The sequence below is a fragment of the Calidris pugnax genome, unplaced genomic scaffold (genome assembly GCF_001431845.1).
Source record: "Calidris pugnax isolate Ruff unplaced genomic scaffold, ASM143184v1 scaffold14, whole genome shotgun sequence".
In the NCBI taxonomy this organism is placed as follows: domain Eukaryota; kingdom Metazoa; phylum Chordata; class Aves; order Charadriiformes; family Scolopacidae; genus Calidris; species Calidris pugnax.
The window spans coordinates 9,946,141-9,961,888 of NW_015090793.1; positions in this window are offsets into that span (position 1 = coordinate 9,946,141).

Consider the following 15,748-nt stretch of genomic DNA (forward strand, 5'->3'; position numbering starts at 1 on the left):
GGATAGAGAAGGGAAAACAAACAGGATGATAAAAGTTAACCTTATAAAGACGTACAATTTTATCCTTGCTGGTTTTTTTGGTGTCTTTTCTTCTTTTTTTTTTTCTTAATGAACTGTGAGAGGTATCTTTTCTACTGGGTGAGTTTTAACGCTAAAGCTCTATGTGGATGGTGGTGGAGCACTGGAACAGGTTGCCCAGGGAGGTGGTTGAGGCCCCTTCCATGGAGATATTCAAGGAGAGGCTCGACGAGGCCCTGGGCAACCTGGTCTAGTTGGGGGTGTCCCTGCTGACTGCGGGGAGGTCGGACTAGATGACCCTTGGAGGTCCCTTCCGGCCTGGGCAATTCTATGATTCTATGATTCTTTGTGCATGTCAACAGCTCATAGGACATGGGCTATGTGTGGGTTAAGTTGCTTGGCTCATCGATTGGTAAAGGATTATAATGCTGATGCTTTAATAAGTTGGCCAACTACTGATGCACAACAATCAGTCAAGCAAATACCACTAATTTAACCAAGATACCACTAACAGAAGCAAGTTGTAAACTCCTCAGTTGCTCCCAAATCATACGGGACAGTGAGGCACAGCAGAAAACCAGCTAACAGAGTAGGATACTAGTATTAGCTAAGTCTTGAGCAAATATCACGTATCTCTGTGTGGCTGACCACCACTTGGGCCAGAGGCCCACAGGAAACTCTGCAGTGCAAAGCAAAAGGTTGTGATCAAACACTGGGAGTGGCAATGATCTCGATGGATTTACTCTGGGAATTAATTTGGTCTTAACTGCACTTGCAGGTTCTCAGGACAGAGAACTGGAAAAATTTGTGGTGTCACTTAATCCATACCTTTTCTTTCCACTTTAAGAGCATCCATTTCTGCTTCTTGTGCTTTTGCCTGCACAACTTTAAGTGGCTAAGTGATGGGGACTCAGACCATTATTTCATGGCCCAGCACACCTCCGAGCACAGAGTGTGTGCTGTCACAAGTTACTGTGCATCACTGAACTGCAATAATTTGCCATGTGAAATAATGTGACTTCAGTTAATCCTCTTTCCCTGTGAGCAAAGCTAAATCAATTTGCTGTACATTTGCCTTGGGCTGAGGGTGTACATGGGTACCATGACGATGGTTTGGACGCAGTGTGCCAGCTTGTTAAGCCATGATAGTTCTGTCACCTTACAATCATCATTATGGTCAGTTTTGTTTTAAAATTTAACATAATTTATCATTTCATGTGATTTAATATTTATTTCTAAAATTTAACATCCACCTGCTGACATCAAAAAAATGTAAGGTTCAAGTTCCTCTTTCCAACCTGCCATCTCAGTCCAGCTTTCCTGTACATCCCCCATACTGGATTGCAGACACCACAACCAGTCCCTTTTGATAAGAAATAGTGTCTGCAGAGAGTCCCACATCAGTAAGTCCCAGTGAGGACCTGGCCCCCTTTTTGGCCACTCTCCTCTCTTTCCTATTTTTTCTAAAAGATGGCAGCGATAATACTTTCCTTCTCCTGAGGCTGTTCTTCTCCCGTCCCTCCTTTGCAACTTCCCCTTCTTATTTCTAATCTTTTTTTTTTTTTTTTTTTTTAATCCTTTATCTTCTTATCCTAACACTGAAGAACATGTGCAGAAGCACAGGAGAGGGCCTTGCCCCACCTCACTGCTCTGCTCAGTGAAGTGTGGTAAGTTGGCAACCTCTCCAGCAAGCAGAGTGGAACATTTAAATATCGAGGAGGCAAAGGTGAAAGGTCCTCAAAGCTAATAGAAATGGCAGCCTGTGAGGAAAAAGTACAGCCTCACTATGTGCTTTTCTTGTATATTGCTCAAGCTAGGGCAGCAGCATTAAATTTTATTAGATGCTTTGTTCAGAATTTTCCTCTTAATATCATTGAGGTAAAACCAAGTATCATGACAACATATTTCTCAGTAGCTCTTTGCAGAGATTGCATCTTGATGGAGGTCAAAAGCAAATGTACTTTGTCTCAGGTTATTTTTAATTTTCACTCTGTTTGTTTCAGTTTTGGTGTTTGGTTTTTTTTGTTTTTGTTTTTGGTTTGGTTTTTTTTTGTTGTTGTTGTTGTTGTTTTTGTTTTTGTCTTTTTTCCCAAATAGGCTTGAGATCATAAAACTTCCTCCTACACTGGTGAGCTTAATGTATTTGCAACCGAAAATCTCCCCATCACTCTCCACACATCAGCCTGCCAATTCAGATCCCTTTGCAGCACTTTCAGTCACTCGCTAAAATGTTCTGTTACTTCATATGCAAGCTGGCAGCTACAAGAGAGTGGTGTGTCTGATGCCAATCTTGTTCTAAGCCTTGCACTCGCAGTTTATCTTGTCTGTAGACCTACGCTGACATTTGCAGAAGGTCATTAATCATAGGCAAAGGCAGTTTAAAAATGACAGGAAGACATTGAATATTATTCTGATTAGTTTTGGATCACAATCCTTGTGCCCACCTTCATTCTGCTCCCAAGAAAGAGTCAGGAACTCGCAATATGGCCTGTCTTGTGCCTTAAATTTGTGTTTAAGGCGAAGATAAGGAAACCTGTGGGAGGTGATGGTCTCCTGTGGAGTGGGGGTGGCTGCCTGAAATTCCAGCACATCCAGATTTGACTTAATTTGAGAATAATATCTAAAAAAAATATGACAATGTTCATGTAAGTTGAACTACTACCTAGTGTAACTGAATTACTAACAGCCATATAAGTTTCAATGACAGTCAGGCAAGTCTGTATGTCATGGCAGGTCTACATAGGTCATTCTTTGCCTGGGAGGTCATTGGTGATGTCCAGAAAAATCCTGTGAAGTCACAGTACCAGGTGCACGAAGTGCTTTATCACATCCAGAGAGTAGAGTGACAAATTTACATTTGAGTGTGCCAAGGTGTCACACTGCAAGCAGGGTGTTACCTTGGTGTGATAGGCCTATAAAATTATGTTTTATATGTGAAAGTCGAAGACGGAATGGGTGTCAATACACAGCTACCTGCCCATCTTGGTGGCTAGGTCCTGCTGCTGTAAATCAGGGGCCAGATCCAGATGCAGCATATTTATGGAACTGATTCATCCCAGCTGAAGGTTAGACAGGTCTCCTCTACCTCCACTGAGGACTAGCTCCCTTGCATCATCCCATAAAGTGAAAAATAGTTCCACAAGAAAGGAAGGATGATAGTCTCAAATCCCTCAACCATTACCTGAAATCTCCCTGCATCCCCAAGAGACAGTAAAATACAGATTTCACCAGCCTGTAGTATCTTTATTGAAAGTTCTTTGTGCATCAGGGATGAGGAAAGGAATGATGCATCTTACACATGGTAGCATGTTGCAGTCCCCTGAGGCTTGAACAGAACATGGACCATCTGGATTTCTGTAATGTGAAGTTCAATTAAAATGTTTTGATGTTAACCACATGCAATTTTCGAGGATATAATTTTTTTCTCTCCAGCTTTCCATCCTCTCTATTCTATTAAAACCAAAAATGAGAGAGAGGAAGTGAATATAAATATTTCACATGAAAATCCATATGGCTTCAATTGTGATATTAATATGAATTTTAGGTTTGGGGTTTTTTTTTAATAAAAAAAAAAAGCAATTGAAGTATGATTGTTGCCCTAATGAGCTAGGAGGATAAGCTTTGGAAATAGGATTGACTTTCTAGACCTCTGATTGAAGACTAACATGCAGAAGAAAACTTATTGTCTTTGGACAAACCTCTGCAGATGAGACTGCAAACATTTATTCCCCTGGGATCAACCCTTTCAACTAACAGCTGTTTGTGTGTGCAAAGCCATTTGAATGGGGATTACTTGGATTACTTCCATGGTATCACTGCACGACAGATCCCACTATTGTGTTAAACAAAGTCCTAGCTCTTTAAGTAAAAGGATACGCAAAAGACAAAGTGAGGTGATCTCAGTTTAATTAATTCAGTCCAGGTTTACCGACCCAGTCCTGTGACTGTGCATTGCTCACCCCATAGATCAAGTAGACAATTCGGATGCACTGTTAGAGCATGCTGAACTTTGGATGTACTGTGTGATTTTACTGCATGCAAGCTAGAACGATTTTAAGAGCCAAATCCCCATCTCACATAAATTGGCATGATGTTATAAATTGTTTGATAGTTTAATGCTTTGAAATCGCCTTCTTTATATTCCTGAAAAAGGACAGCAGTCACATTCATGCAGAACTTGATTCTGTTATTCAGTTCATTGTTGTTAACTGGGACAAACCTCAGTCTTACCCAGTGTGGGACTGGATTTAATTTCATTGTAAAGTAGGGTGGAGAAACAGATCAGCAACCTGTTTTGAATCTAGCTCAAGCTGATACTCTGCCAATTTTTTCCCTGATCCAAAACATCTCTAGCAGAGCTCTTTTTGGCATTCCATGTTTGCTTGGGAATATCTCCACATCTTTTCTCTCTGGATTTCTGGTCAGATCTGCCAACTTCAAAATTTTCAGTGATTTGATGGGTGCCAACAGAGCATTGTAAAATAAATAAATCAATACGTATGGTAGCTGATTTCCCTGGAGTACAGAGCCCCAGCTTCATCTTTGAGAGAAACAATACAGTTCCCTTATAATTAAACGTAAGTTACATTGCTCACAACACAACTTTTGAAATGTGTTTAAAAATGGATTCTGTGGGAAGTCTTTAAAGCTTAGTTAAAGCAGATGAGTTTGGCTACTGAAAGAAAGAGGATTATTCATGTGCTTACAGATAAATGCTTGCATAAATGCTAGAAAGATTGAAGTCTGGGAGGTTACATTAAAATGAAAAAAAAAAGTAACATATTTCACCTATTTATTTTTGTTTTACAAACATTTTATGCCAAGATAATAAGCACACACTAAAAAACTGTAGTGCTTGAGTCAAAGTATATGTGATTATTTATATTGTCTTTCACAGGCTCTTTAATTACTCCAAATAGTGCTAGGGTGTGGGTAATTCTTGATTTAAATTCTCAGTCTAAAGAACCTTGGAAAACTGCAGTTTGAATCCCACATGTTCTACATTCGTCAAGAAAATGAAGCCAAGAAATGTGGCCTTCCCAGGCAACATCTGGGATATTTTTTTTTTTATTTATGTTGATTGATCTTGGACTATTACAGAAGATCCAGATTTAATCAAGCTACACAGAACGCTATATTATAATAGAAAAACACCTGCAAACATTTGATCACTCAGAAAATGTCAGAACTCACTGGGAAGATAAAAAAAAAATAAATCTACCAGTGAAGAAGATTATACCTCAGAAACTTTCCAGAAGCTGCTCCTACCATCACAGTCCAAGAGGGTAGTCTTTTTGGGCTAGAGCTTGCAGTGGTTTGGTTCCAAATTAGCCAGATTGCTTAGATGTTATTTAGACTGAACTTATAATTGCAAAAATACTACTAGCTTTTTCTCCAGAAGAGTGGTCGTTGTATGGAGGCTTACCATGCTCAGGTGCATGAAGTACCAGGCATTCATTTACAAATGCATACACAGAGATGGTATTTGGCATGTTGGGGTTTTGCGTCTGACTACACGAGGCCTCTTCTCTAGCTGCTGCCATAAGCAGATTCTTCTGAAGCTTGTGGGGAGAGCACCTGGAGGAAGGACTCCCTCACTCCCTCATAAAGGTCATTGCATACACAAGGAAAAGAGTACGAAGTTTTGACTTTTTCTCTGCTTCAGATGTCACAGCAGCTGCTTTGAGGCTGTTCTATCCTCTGAAGGAACATTCTGTCTCAGCAAGTGAAGAAAGGAAAGAGAGATCCTACACCATTATAATTACTTGAGCAAAAATAAACACACATATGGTGTGACATTTTCCTAATTCTCCGATCTTATTTGGAAGTAAATGTATTAATTAAAGGGGGGAGGAGTAAAGGGAAAAACAAACAACAGTCCCTGAGTCATGAGAACATGACAAGCTGTCCTTTGAAAATGTTATTTTTATTTTTCAGTGACACCGGCGTTAATTTATTAGGTGTTATAGTGTGTGCTTACTTATTTGTTGTTAAAAAGCAATAATTTTCTTCCTCATCCGCTTTTTCTGTTTTATGTTTCAGTTTTGTTTATTTTTATATACAGTGCTGAGCTGAGAAGAAAGTTCACCCCCAGATAAAGGGCTAAATCAACATCTTTTTGTCCTTGAAGCTCTCAAAAGCTGATGTTAAACTTTCCCTGGTCCCATAAAAGATATGATTCAGCTTTGGAGGGCAGGGTAGATTATTTGAAATTCTCTTTGATTCTCTTTGATGGTGATATTCTCTTTTTATTTAAGCTGTGCTGCCCTTGTGCTTAGGCTTTAAATGAAAACATCTTTGACAATTGTCTTCAAGAATTACTGGAAGAAAAGAAGAGGACAGTCTAAAAATGACCATTCCAACAAATATTCACAGTGTTGATGCCACAGCAGTGATTAAGCAGAATCAAATCTTTAAAGAATGAAAAACTATTACATAGGAAAAGTAAAAAGAGAAATGGCTAAAAATCACATGCGTCTTCCCAACAGAGTGTATAAACTTAAGAATGGATGTAGCAGGCACTCAAGGAGGACCCCTGGGGTTTTCTTATTGCTGCTGTTTTTCACTTGCTCATCTTTCTAGTTCTATGGAATTGGAAAGCCATATGCCAACCCAGGGAAAATACGAAGCTTTTACCGTCTAGCTCCTTTTATATTTGCAGGCTTTTATAATTGTGTTCATAACATAGGTCCACAATATTAAAATGAAAACCTTTTAAAAGAACACACTATTTGTTTGTTTGGGTACTTTTCTATGGTACTTTTCAACGGTACTTTTCAACTTTGCACTGTGCAGTTTTTCCTTGTAGAAATATTTTAATTCCCCAGAAATTTAAACCTCTTCAATTTTATATTTTATGTTTTCTACTTTGCCTCTCCATTTCCACCTCCTTCTCCTCTCCTTTCTCAGAAGAAAAAGAAGGAAAAAAAATTAAACCTAGAGATGCTGGAGGGAAAAACAAAATGCTGAAAAGCTTTTTTGTTCTTTATTTAAACATGAAACCTCATTAGTAAATAATTACTTTCTCATACAGAATTTTCCCTATAGGAAAGCACAACTTTTAGTTGAAAAAGATTTTAAATGCAAACTTTAATCAGTTCTTGCAAAACCCACCACTTTTCAATCTAAAAGAATGTTTGTTTTATTTCCATTCTGTTGTAATTTCAGAAAATGTACTAACTATAAGGCATCATGAAATAAATCATTATATATTCCAGTCAATTATATGTTGTAATAAAAACCCTGTAAGTGTTTTGAATCATGGCTCTTGTTGTGTTCTTTCAGAAGATCTCTCAAACTTCTTGTCTAATCTATGGAGCTGTTCACTCCAAGCTCAGTTTTCAATCTATTCACTGTTGCAGAAGCCATCTGGTTTTCAACTGATTCTTTCTCATAAGCTCAGTTTCTTTCTGCTTCTGACAAGCTTAAACATATAAAGACTTTTTAAAGTATAGAGTTGGGCTGGTTAAAATACAATGCATGTTCTCTATGGAAAAAAATAATAATAAAAAAATTTTCATATTTTCATCAGTTTGTTCCCCTGTCCCTTTTTTAAAAATCAAACAAAAAAGTTTGTTATTCATTTGAATTCCCTCCTCCCCCCCTTTTTTTTTTCTGTTATTTTTATTTTTTTTGCCCATAGAACAAAGAGGGAATAGCAAGGGCTAAGGATGTGTAAAGGAACAGATCACTTGTATGAGCAGTTGTCAGCAGGGAAAGGAGAAACTGCTTTATTTTCGCCTGTAATTGAAACTTCAACTCATGGCACTATCGGTGTGGGGTTATTAGGTTGAGGTGATTCAGACTTGCTGTCCAATTTGACCTGTTGCCATAGGGTTAGAAGTAATATGTATAAAAACCCCACAGGACACTGATAGATTGAGAGCTGGAAATGTTAACTTGATTGGAACTCATAGCTCTGATATGACAGATAGCATCAAGTCCAGAGAGGAAAAATGTTGCTCGGTCAAAATGCCTGCTGTTCTAGCTCTGGATTTACTCTCCTTTAGGAAATGAGGTTCACAAGGACTTCTCTATTTAAAATATAAGCTTCTCACCTCAGGAGGCTGATCATACCTTATTGTATGCTTTTAAGGTTCTCAGTACCTCAAAACAGTTTTTTTTCTGGATTAAAAACTAAAAATTGACTAAACAACAAAAGGAAAACAAATGGCAATGCCAAGTATGACAAATGAGTTGCATAACAGTAAAAATGAATAGCTTTCCCATTAGGTAGGCCCATTATAAACTGCATCCTCTAGTTGATTTTACTGGACTTTGAAATTTCCCCTTAGATGGTTTAAGATTAATTAAGGCAATACTAAAAACCTGTTAGCTCTTTGGTATGAATAATTATCATGGCTACCAAATTAAGCCACTGAAAAAGAATTAATCATCTCTAGTTCAGTTCCTTTTCCCCAGCAATTGGCTTTGTTATGAATGAAGTTCATCTGTATCATTGACCTACTCTTCTCAGTGGTAATGAAGTTTCCTTTGTTCAGACTATCAGATTTCTAAAATTCAATGAGAAACAGTATGTTAAAATTACAGAAAGATTGATTTGTGAAGTTTTCTGGAGGTGGTGAATCCAGCTTCAGTCGAATACCATCAATCATATGTAGACAGAGCTTATACATGTTTCTTTCAAAAGACAATGAGACTTTCCAAAAAGCAACCATAACAACACTTAATCTGAGGGTCAAATCCACAACAGAAAGCTGAATAACCTGAGTCTCTCAAGGAACAAGCACTTTAAAAGTCACAGCATTGAATACTTGAATCAATAGACATATCTACATATTTTGTTGTGCTACCTGTAAGATAGAAAAATCTCATGCTATCCAGATACAAAGTGACTTGTCCTTAAAATTTCTCACTAGGAATTTTATTCAGTCAGATTGGCTAAAAAATTTTCTAAGCCCACTACTGAGAAAAAAACTTCTGTCAAGAGGCTTTAGTAATATTTGTGGTAGCAGCCTTGGTGAGAAAACTGTCCTGTCTTGTCTTTTAATGTAATGCACATTCAGCAAATGAAAAAAAGTAGGCTTCATCAGGAAGCTATATCTTCATCTGTAGTATTTGAGCTTTTTATAAATCCTGACATGGCTTTTTACTCTCTTCAGGATCTATGTTAACTTGAGAAATAATAATACTAATATTCTTGTTAGACATATAAACATGCGTTCACTTCAGATATTACAACTTAAGTGGTCCATAAGGTGTCCTTCAACAATGAGTTGCATATCTGGATTGCCTAATAGTTTAAAGGAAAGATAACGGATCTATGAAATGTCAGGTAATAGATCTGACTAATCATACTAGTATAATAAGGACAAATCTTATTCTGGAATGTGTTCATAGGAGAACCTCATGTCAGGTCTTAGATGTTATCTTTTCCTGTGAACTCCCCTTTAAACAAAACCAGATTGACTGCAACTAGACTGCTGTATCCAGTTTTTGTGTGTACTGCTTAAGAACTTGAACAAGAACTTTGCCAAATATCACGTATAAGGGATTCTTGAAGCATTTATGTTACTGTAAGATGAAAATTACTTAGGTTCTACCTTATACAGTAGGTAGAACAGCAATCTTCTGATATGTATAGCTTTAAATAAAAAGCAGACGAGTTTTTGCGATGTCCAGTGCAAGGTAGGAAGAGAAAGATTAGGACTACATTCCAGTAAAAAGGCGTGAGGAGAGGTTCACTGAATATTCAGAGACCTTTTCTAACAATAGTGGTGATGCAGCACAAAAATAGGCTGCTTGGGCGATTGTTATATAGTCTTCATAGAGGTCTTTTTAATCAGTTTAAACAGACACCTGTCAGAGGTAGTTTAAATATCATTATCATGTCCAGAACAGAGTATGATTTAGACAGACACATGGAGATGCTTCCAGAGTAAACAATCTTTTTTTTTTTTTTTAGGCTGAGCCAAGACTGTCTCGGCATTTTTAGGCTGCCTCCTGCCAAGGATGTCTTATTAGAAAGTGAGGCCACTTCCCAATTGCCTGCATGGTTTACAAAATATTTCATAGAAACATAGAATCATATAATGGTTTGGAAGGGACCTTAAAGATCATCTAGTTCCAACCCCAATGCCATGGGCAGGGACACCTCCCACTAGACCAGGCTGCTCAAAGCCCCATCCAGCCTGGCCTTGAACACTTCCAGGGATGGGGCATCCACAATTTCTCTGGGCAACCTGTTCCAGTACTTCAACACCCTCATATTGAAGAATTTCTTCCTTATATCTAATCTAAATCTACCCTCTTTCAGTTTAAAACCATTACATCCTATCACTACACTCTCTGAAAAGAGTTCCTCCCCATCTCTCCTGCAGGTCCCCTTTAGGTACTGGGAAGGCTGCTAAACGGTCTCCCTGGAGCCTTCTCTTCTCCAGGCTGAACAACCCAAACTCTCTCAGCCTGTCTTTGTAGGAGAGATGCTCCAGCCCTCTGATCATTTTCATGGCCCTCGTCTGGACCTGCTCCAACAGTCCATGTCCAGTTCTTATGTTGGGGGGCCCAGAGCTGGACGCAATACTCCAGGTGGGGTCTCATCATTTCTGAAATTATATGGAGCCTTACATTTCAAAAAACGCACTTTCCATAAAGAGAGCCATGACCACCTCCCTTTCTCTGTTGTGTGCCATATGCATTACTATACTGCCTGGGAGCTCAAAGAGGGACTTGGACTGAAAAGACTTCCAGAATTAACATACATCTCACATTGAGATCCAGGTTGCTACAGAACCAGAGCCAGCTGGTTTGAAGCCAGAATGGTGATGTTTCCATAAGTTTCTGCCTGGAAACTGCTGGAGCTTTCTGACTTCCCTGCTCTGAGCACCTTGAGAGCTGTCATGCTCTTTCCTTATACTAAGCAGAAGCTTTGCTCTCTCTGATACAAATCTCAGCTTTCTTGTTTAGTTATATAAAATCTTATCATAAATGTTCAGAAAATATGTTGCTGGAATGAGGGGAAAAGTAACCATCTCTGATGTGGCATTCTTCAAAGAATAAGCTGCTTTTTAATTAACCCTAAGGAGTTTTAACAAGACAAGCCAATTTGTCTATGCTACCATGAGAGTCTTGTTTCCATAGGACACTTTGGGTGGCAGATAATAGGTCAGACTTATTTTAATTAACTTTGGGTAACTAAAAAAGACAGACATTTCTATCTTATCCGTCATCTCTAATCTTAGCATCTTTCTCAAACAGATTTGAATAATAATAACACAGTAATATCTTTAATTCTATTCATTAGATGTCCACGAAGGAGGGAAATAAAAAAATAAAAGAATAAAGGAATTAGGTTTCTTGTAGCCTACAAAGAGCATTTTAGTCCTTTATAATACCTGGTTTAATCTGCTCTCAATTAAATAAAAAATGTTGAAAATATTTTTTCTGAAATGCAATTAATTTGAGATTAAACCTATTTTTGTTCTTAACACCTTAGCATTTGGGGAGCATGCACTGTGTGATCAGTACAGGATAGAGTGAGGCATGTAAGGCTCTCAGCAGTGGCGGGTGGATATTAGTAAAAGGGCAAGGAGATAGGCACTTAAACCTAGGGAGATGGAAGAAAAGTCACCCTGTTCTCTGTTTTGCTGTTAATTCCCAGCCAAATGTTACAGCCGTACAAGTTCTGGGACAGGGAATTTCTTTTCCTTCCTGGTGTATGACATTTAACATGATGGTATTCTGACCTGCACATGAAGCTCTCAGGTCTACTGCTGCTGCCATTGCACTAGACTTTTTTTCCAGCATAATGTTAACTATATCCCTGAAACATAGAGCTTGCGCAACAGCAGTGTACGTTATCATTAGGGGAAACACCGTGTGCTGCGGCTGCCACAACACAGGGTAAAATCATCAAGTGAGACTACTGTAAGAAAAAGCTTTCTTAGCAGTTTCCAGCATGAGCCACCAATGTGGAGATGCTCTGAGTCCTCCCAGCATCTTTCGTCCCAGCTCCAGCAGGTGCGTTTTGGAAAATAAATTCGTCTGGGTCTAGATTTACCAGATTGAATTCCAAGTCTGCACACTGGAGATGTAGGGGTCTTCCATGTAAGGGTCATCTGATCAAGAAACAATTTCTCAATGACTAATTAGCTTACTAACAAGAGCTTATTGTAAGTTATTTCACGTGAACTCTTTGCTGTACTGTTGGGGTGTACTGGATTAAGCCAAGATGAGTGTTTGCTATACAGTGATTATCTTATTTTTCTCATTATGTTAACATTCGTACACCCCGTCATACAACATTCATACACATTTCTTCAACAGCCTGTTTGAATCCAGAATCTTTTTTCCATTGTTACCTGACAGTCTCAGCATTTGTTATTTCTCACCTTTAAAATTGCACCCTACTCGTATAGTTGTAGATATGTTCCATTCATATGAAACTCTTTTTTCCTCCTTTATGAAAAAAAGAAAGAAATTTTAAGAAACACTTGAGTCTCATTGCTTGAGTTATTCATGTTTTCTCTAGTAATTTATCTACTAGCTCTGTGATTTTCTTCTCGCCGTATCTTTAGTTTGTACTTTTGGTAATACATAAACAATTCCACAAGTAATAAAGAAACAATCAGTTGGCTGAGTGCTTTACTTAGGAAAAAACCCACAAACACTGCAAATATGTCCTTTCCAATAAACTGAGACAATTGGAGCTGGGTGCAACTCTGACACAGAGGTGAACACAGCACTGTGGGCTTACTTCTAATTTTCACATGATACAAATCATGTGGCACAGTGGGCCTTTCCTTCCACTGGTTTATCTAACCCCTTGCCCCACTTCTTCCCGTCAGAAATCACAGGAATTAGAGAAGTGGTCTCTGCTGTTGAACCCAGATGATGAAAAATAAACATATAAATCAGTGCTTAGTGGTTTTGGGACTGAGACTTTTGAAGTCAGAGGAAAGACTTGAATTCATTTCAGCTCATTCTTGAGGGGCTGCCAGCCTCATTTCCTCAAGTGACAATAGATGCTCGAGCATTCCTTTGCATGAGCACAAGATCTAAGTGCAGAAATGGTGATTTCAATGCATGTTTTATGTACCTCAGTCTGGTCCCTGGCCCTGTTCCAGTTTCCATGTAAGCACTGGGAATTTTCTCGCCAAATTTGCAGAAAAGCTGGCTTAGGTTTTTAAGGAGCTAAAATAGTTACTTCAACATGTGAGGGTCTGACCCTGAACCCACATCCATTTGGTCCAAGATAGTTGTGGTTGTGGGATCAACAACCAAAGTATGGCTTATTTTTTACGTGCTTTATTTTTAATGCTAAGGGATGAAACAAAAAAAGTACAGAGACCGTAGTCAGTAAAAGGCCTGAACTGCAGAAGCAGTACTGTGTCACCTTTACATATGGAGACATAATAGAGACCGTTTTAATTATTTAGTTCATAAATCCACCACCCTTGACATTGCAGTCAACATTTTAATTTCGCATGAAATACGGTGCAATTATGACCTACTGAAAGAAGTGACAGCACTGTTTATGTCACTCAGTAGAGAATTAGAATCAGATGAAAGAATTACTGTGGCTTTATTTTGTTTATAAAGAAAATTATGTTTGTGCCTTCTCTCACACACTGGGTATCTGACAGGCAGCTCATGACAGTTACAATCCCATGAAGTAACTTGGAGTTATTAAGATAATTTCTCAAACCTGCTTCCATAAGGCATATGCTAAACTTTTCCCCACCTTTTTTTTTTTTTAATTTTAACATGCCTTTGGGTGGAAAGTAGAATGAAAAAATGATAATATAGGTACTTCAAGCCAAATCTGACACTGCTTGGGGACACCCTCCATCAAATTCTGGGTACAACACTTTCAGTTATCTAGAGTTTTAGGTAGAGGTTTTTGATCATTTGTAAAAGGAAAAAAATATCCATCAAACTGAAGCAATCACAAAAATGTGAACCAATAAAAATGGTAAACCTTCCTACAAACCTGTTTGAAGCTGGGCCCTTGAAATGATCAGTCATAGCAGCATGGGGGTGTGCGACCAGCGCTTGACCAGAGCCAGAGATGTTCCTGAGCACGCTGAGTACATGCTGATATTACTTCCCATTTTGGATCTGGCTGATTTATTGCTACTTGCAGGAACCATGTGAGATGTTTCCCTCATCTCCTCTGATAAAATAGGATCTCCCTTCTACTTGTCCTTTGCTGCACCTGCTCCAGTTTGAAGTCCTTGAGCACTGAGGATGGGAAAGCTACACATTGATCCAGAGGACTTATTATTATTATGCATTGTATTATAATGCATATATTGTTATAGAGATGCTTTATCCAATACTGATCACCCAAGTGCTTTGCTTGGAGCTCCATTTCTATTTTCACCCGTTACTCACTGCCTGGTAGACTCCCATCCAAGACATGACGGTCTTTGTCATAGAATTGAGGCTGCCCCTGCTTGTAACATAAATGTCTTGGGTATTGTAGACAAATTTTCCTAGCTTTTTTGATACAGGCCTAGAAATCAGGAATCCCAGAGAACCAACATAATTTTACATTGATTTTCTTTTTATACTTGAACAGTATCTGCTCAATGACTGTTCATCAAAGGTTTTTTGAGCAATTTGAACAGTTCTCCATGGTTCATTTACTTAACTTTTCTTTATCACAGTTTTTCTACCTGTTAATTTACAAAAAGAAACAGGCAAATAAAAAGCCAGCAGTACAGCCTGACAGTCAAAGATTATCCTGGTTTTAGTCTGGGATTTGGGAGATGTAGTATCTGGCCTCTGTTTCCCTCCCCACAGTGCTGGGGAGACAACAAACTTCTTAAACATTCAGAATTCACATGCTAATATGGACTTGCAGAAACACCTTTTTAATCATCTCTATTTTAACATCTTTTTAAACATTATCAGTTAGTTTTAATCATTTAATGTTTTCAGAAGTTGTTTTTCTGTGGATCTTGGTATTTCTTTTCAGTATTTCTGAGTGTCTTTGGCTGAATTGTACCCCTTTTAACTCTCTGAACACATAGCTCTGAGCTGTGAAGGAGTCATAGCAAAGATAAAGTAGCAGGATGAAGCTAAGAGGTATAGAGCCCAGCATACATATCAATTGATGTGTTTTTAATGTACCTCATTGAAATTCAAATTTCGGATCTAGGCAAAAAATTACCTGATGTGCAAGATCAGAGGTGTTCATTGTAAAGATGACCTCTGTGTTGTTTAAAATAGAAAAAATCACACACATGTGATGAAAGAAATTGTCCCTTAGAGATGCAATCTGTGAAGAACTCCAAATGACCTAATTAGTAATCTCTTCTAAGAGTATGCTGCCTGAAGGCGGTAAGGAACCTTAATACTTCACACCCAAACTGTGCGTGTTTATCATCTGGGAAAGATGAACTGTATTCTGGAGAGGTAGGATGAAAAATAATGATATGAAAGGAAACTCTGGAAACACATGTAGACATATTTTTTAACTGAGTTTACATAAGCTCCTTTTATGGCAGCTGTTCTGTGATATCCAGCACACTATCAGCTGCTGGATACATCCTGGCAAACTGAACATCAAGCCTGTTAACTGTAGAATTTCCTTTTTACATTGACATTTCTCTCATACACCACTGGGATAGTTTTTCATTATGTATGAATTTTTTTTTCTTAAAGCACAGGTGAGATTATGGTACTGACAGCTACCCTGAACAGTCGTCTGAAAATGTTTTACTGTTACTACATTATCATAGTTACTTTAAAAAAAAATAATAAT